The sequence below is a fragment of the Megalopta genalis genome, chromosome 12 (assembly GCF_051020955.1).
Source record: "Megalopta genalis isolate 19385.01 chromosome 12, iyMegGena1_principal, whole genome shotgun sequence".
Lineage (NCBI taxonomy): Eukaryota > Metazoa > Arthropoda > Insecta > Hymenoptera > Halictidae > Megalopta > Megalopta genalis.
Genome location: NC_135024.1, coordinates 6,122,735 through 6,128,734, shown reverse-complemented (window position 1 = coordinate 6,128,734; position 6,000 = coordinate 6,122,735).

Genomic DNA, 6,000 nt, shown 5'->3' with positions numbered 1-6,000 from the left:
GTTAAAAGTATAATTATGACAGATCTTTTAAAAAGACTGCGCTGAATCGATTTTGATCATTTTAATTTTCGCGGAATCGTGTGCACGTGACTCCGATCGTCGAAGTGGTAAGAATACGAAGAAGTAATTATAGAAGATAATGTTTGTATACTTATCAGATACATTCAACAGTGGATCTAAGATGATCATCTTCAACGACGAAGCAGCTATTCGAAATGCTTGCCCACAGGGATGATCCCAACTAAATTTCGATAACGTGGATTACTTCCTCAGACGTCCACGTAAATAATTTCATGTCAAAATAAATGATTCTCCTCTAGTCCACTGTTTACGCGCATTTGACGAACCGAGGAAGCTTATCAGACGAGAACAGAATGGCGAATCGCAGACGCCGAGACGGAAAACTGCCACCCAGAACGCTCGAAATAGATTGTAGACGAAGCGCGAATATAAAAGCAGCGATAAACACTCGATCGCAGTAGCTGCAGCGGAACTAATCGCATGAAAGATGGTCGCGTTCTCCGGAAGCTTTTACCAGATACATCCGCCGGGAAAATACCTCGTATCGATCGTCCCGAAAATACCGTCGGCCGTGATTTGCCAGAAAAAATCAAGTCGCCGTTATCCGACTTGGTATCCCCGGCCACCGAAATAGTCTCGGGAGCGGGCTGGGGCAGGTTTCGATTGTTTCGGGCCGGAATCGAGTTCCGGTGCATTTTCGAAGACAAATATACCCGCGGGGGCCGAATGCAGCCGAAGTAAATTGAATTTAACGGGCCGCGACGCACGAACATGGAAGAGCAAACAAAGAGAGCCAGCTCGTAAGGAAACGATGTTTTACGCGCGGAGCTTTTCGTGTCCAAACAATTATACGCCGGGGGTGGGTGTGCTTCCTCTCTCTTTCTTTTTCTCTCTCTCTTTCTCTCCCTCTCTCTCTCTCTCTCTCTCTCTCTCTCTCTCTCTCTCTTTCTTTCGTGTACGCACACGGGTAACCCACTTACTGGTTCGCTAAAGAGCGAAACGCCACTCGGCGAACCCGGTATTAATGGCCTGTCGCTAATGTGCGAATATTCCATCGCGTCGTTTCATATATTTACCAACCTCTCGCGAGCTGGATTTTCGTACGAGCCGCGAAGCTTTTGACCATCGTTCACCCTGTCGGAGACGGCTGCGATGTGGACAGCAGCTTTCCTTTACGGCGGGTCCTCAAACGAAGCGACTGGGCGGACAAGGTAAAATATTCATCGTATCTCTCTTGACAGAGCGGGGAAATTTTTATTTGCTCCCGATTCCTACATACCCAAATTGCTGTATGGTCAATATACTTCCATAAATATTTGCGGTTAAATAATCGACCTAATAGAGATCTCGGCTACGGATGAAATTATTGCTGCACCCGTGCACGGTTTAGCGACCACTGGCCGCCGCTAATTTTCAATGCAAACACGAATTGCTGCACGTTATTGCGCGCAGATGCGAAGAACGCGTTTTTCTCGAAATTATGATGCCCGATGAATCGATTAATCTTCATCAAATTTTACTCACGCGCGAAGCAGACGTTTCCGAATTTTGAGGGTTAGAGTTATGTCGATGTTCGTAATAGCTTCTTTTTTCTGTCTAAAATTGTTTCATTATAGTTATATTGGAAAATGAATAATATTAGAAGGGAATTCGAATAGTTTGTAAATTTTGTTCACAATGATTTCAATTATGTTATTTTTCTTAATCTCATTGTAACGTAAAAGGGATACTTTTCAATCTTTATTTAATATTAGCATTACTTGATTAATTTTCCCTGTTACAAATGAGTGTCTACGTTTATATAAACATATTCAATAAAAGCAGTTAATAATTATTTAAATAATGATTAAATTACTTTTATGAAGATACTAAACTTATGAAATCAAGGAACTTTGGACGTCTTCCTCGAAATTACTTATTCTCTGTAACCTAATATCTACTTTTTTTTTAGCAAATAATTTCTACTCGCGCAAATCGACTGCACTAAACGAGACACCGTGCGCCCCTAAAGTCCGCGAGCACAGGGAATGTTCAATCCATTCTGCGCTTGCTAACAACTCATTTAGGAAAAACCGCTGTCGCCGGTCCACAAAGGATCGAACCCCATTGCTACCCGGAATCCCGCATCGTTCACTAATAAATCTCCGCGTAATCTCCGACAGAAAGAGAAAGAGAGAGAGGATGAGAGAGAGAGAGAGGGAGTCGGGTAGCCGGTGAATCTCATCGGTGCGCGGCAGCGTCTCGCGTTCCTCCGTTTTCATAAATCAGCGAGTACCGATCCGGAATGATTAATCCCGGTTACCTGGGGGCGGATGAAAGGGGGAAGGGAGGGCAGGTCGGGGAGCAGCGAACGGATGAAATGCAAATGCCGATCGTCCCGGGGCGCGGGCGTTCCGTTCGAAAGTGGATGACGAGCCATCCGCGCGACGATTCCGGACCTATCGGGGAACCGAGTCGCGAATAATGTCCTACGGCTGTCACGTCGCGAAAGTAGGCGCCGGCAAAGCGTGTATGCGTACATTAGCATTTAGCAATTAGTGGGGAACGGTATGGAAAGCCGGCGTGGCGGCCGACGTTGCGTTTCCACCCCCTCGCGCCGCCTGCGCCGCGACGTTCGACAGCGCGTGGATTAAGAGCGCGAGAACTCAGCTCCGCATCGCTCCGCTCCGCTCTGCTCCGTTCTGCTCCGCTTTTCCCGGCCGTCTGCGTTCCCTTCTGCTTTGCCGGTGTGTGCGTGATATCGCGCGCTGGTATAAATATGGAGTACCGCGCGACTTAAACGGCCTCGTTCGCACTTCTGCCAGAGGAATTTCCGCTCCTCGCGCGTTTGTCGTTCTCCGACCGCGGGTATCCTGCCGCCCGTGCATCTCGCGGCTCGCTGATGCGTTCCGCAACGCCTGTTTTTCGCGTTAATGGCAAGGGTTGCCTGCCTCCGGGCGCGCAGCTTTTTTCGACGATGCCACCCCCGCCGAACGCACCGTTTCCCGCGGAACGCGACGCTGCGGGGTGAACGAGCCAGGACGGCCGCTTCCTTTGACTTCGAGCACGAACGTTTAACTAGGAATTTCATCGTTCGAGGCTCGATCGATAATGATTGTTTGTTCGAGATGCACTGCTGTTTGATCGGGGCTGGAATTTCTGGAACTTCTGGACTTTCTGGAACTATTCTGGAACCATTCTGGAACTTTTTTGGAAATTCTGGAACTTCTGGAACTTTAATTAATAAGACGTGTTGGAGCTTCGATGGTGCACGCGCGGCTGTTGGATAATTGTTGTAAGTAATTCCGAGGGAACGGACGTTTTGCAACAATTACTAGGGAATGTTACATTTTAGTTCCAATTTGAACGCCCGATTTCTTTGCTCGCGTCTGGTCTGTCGTTAAACTTTATGATTATTGAATAATTTATTTATTTAGTTTAATTAATTATAATTATTGAATATATTGTTCATTTTTGTATTGCTAGCTCTATTGTTAAAATGGAGGAGAAATGGCGGAAGGGAGAAACGTGATTATCGAAAATACAAGATTACGTTGGCAATTAAATTTTTTACCGGCTTGCTGTTCCGTAATTTGTTGCAGTAGAAAATTTTGGGATAGATTCGTTTATAAATAAGGAAAGCGTAAGAGAGAGAGCGTAATTCTGAAACTTCTGGAACTTTTTTGGAAATTCTGGAACTTCTGGAACTTGTGGGCTTTCTGTTGCAGTTTGCAACTTTTTACGAGGACCTGCGATCTGGAGATTGTACGAAAGGTTAATTAGCAAGAGCTTAATTTTGAAACCGATTCCGCGTATACGATGTAAGAATAGACGAGCCCTGAACGGTGTCAACCGGTTGACTATAAGTTACTTAAACGAATTACGCTAGAATGCTTTCGCGGAAATCGTCGGTCGTTCGCAGTCCTCATGTGGGAGACACACGCCGATCCATTAAATCTTGTTAGCGAAACCATGGAAAGGCTTTCTTAAATACGCGAAGGCATTCCCGGAGCGGGTTGCCAATGATTCTCTGTATCCACTTTAGCTAAGCGGTACACGTTGCACTTCGGATAATTTCGGTCGGGGAAGTTTAAAAGTTTTAAAGCTGCCGAATCAGATAAGCGAGCCGATCGTGGTGTGGTATTATCTGTGCCATTACAGCCTCCCGATATAAAATGTAGCCTCGCGTTGATTGTCCGTTCCGAAAACAATTTCCTCGCGATTTTGGTGTTCCGAGATTCACGCGGAGATTACCGCTTCACCGTAGTCCGCTCGGGAAAAAAAGAAGAACTTCGGAGGTTGTTCCTTCCAACATACTCGCGGAGTTTCTGGATTCTTGTCGAAGTTGCTTAACACGCGCGGTGAATTCTTAATGCTGGAAAGACTTTTCCGTCGCTTGTTCGAAAATGTTTGTGGCATTATCTGATGCTGCGGCTGCGCATACTGATTATTTTCTAAAAATTGTCTATGTACGTGCGATCGATGCGATTTTTGTTTCCTTTCTCAGCAATGACCAGTCCGAGGATTTTATTCGTTTATAGCGAAAATAGATAAACGAGACACGGAGTAGTGAAAACTCAAAGGATTTTAGAATAATGTTGTATTACTTTCGTTGCGTTAACATCGTTAACAGAGAAAATATAATTTTATCTCATTTCTGTGTTATATAATCGACGAGGAAAATTTTGGTCTTGCTTAAAGATCCGCTGTCCAGCGTTGACCAATCTGAAAAAGGACTGCAAATAGTAAAACACAAAGCAGCGAAAACGGTGAGCAAATGAATTATAAAAATTTTCAAATACTGTTACATTATATCTAATGTCTATTAAAAGCGTGAATTCGGGTAGAGCACTCACATTTCAATAACAATTGTTAGAAACCATTGTGCGAATACGTGAATATTTTATTTTGTTTCGCCATTCCAAGTAATTGGAGTTTTAAAAAATAGTTCTGTAGACATTATTTTTTTAAAACTCGTCTCTCTAACATCTCAAAAAAAAACAGGTCATCCAGTCTAATTTTAAAAAAGTTGCTCCGTTCTGAGTATGGTCTCCGATCAGTTTCGCGAGCCACTGCACGTACAAACAGCATAATCTTCGCGTACTCGGCAGCTTTTAGGAAATTATGAGCCGTATACAGCTAAGCATTCGGCCGGTCATCATCCGTCGCTAGAGCGTTAAACAAAAAAAAAGAGAGAGAAAGAGAGATCGATATTTCTTATTTTTCGAGGTCAAACGTTTTCGTATGCTCCAGCAACATCTGGTGGCTGGTTGTCAAGGAATCTCGTGTAGCCGAAATAGAAAATCCGCGTTGACATCCGGCGAAACGACGCGGCGTGGCGTCACCGTGAATTTTTCAGGACGGTGGGGCCGATTAAATGCCGCGCGAGATAATCTTCGGGTCTGGTTGAATTTGCGCAGCTGTATCTCGGAATCCTGCCGGCTAACAGCCCCCACGGATTAAAGCGACTTGACCCGGGCGGACCTTTTTTATCGTTCTAATGTTTCCTGCGGGTGACGACGGTGAGTAGAAAGAGGAAGAGAGCGAGAGAGAGAGAGAGAAAGAAAGAAATAAAGAGAGAGAGAAAGAGAGAGAGAAAGAAAGAAATAAAGAGAGAGAGAAAGAGAGAGAGAAAGCCACGGCAGATAGGCCCGACGATGACCCGCGGAACGACCCCGCGTGCCAGAACTGCAACTTATTATCGCGGCCAATTACCGGATTGCGAGTTAATTAACAAGCCGCACGAACTCCGTTTTCCCTCCTTCTCCGTTTCTCTGTCTCTCCTGGTCGCGCGCGTGCACGGCGAGGTCTCCTCGCGAAAATCGCGGCTCCGTTCCTACAGGTGTTCGTGCCCGGCGGTAATACGGCTCCTCTTTTCTTATATTGTATTCTATTACGGTGTTATTAGCGTATCGCGTTTCTTACAGTGCCCAGCGCTCGTTTCGCTCGCTGTACTCTAATTGGACCGTGTTAGTTGAACCCACCGAGCGTGGTCGCCGA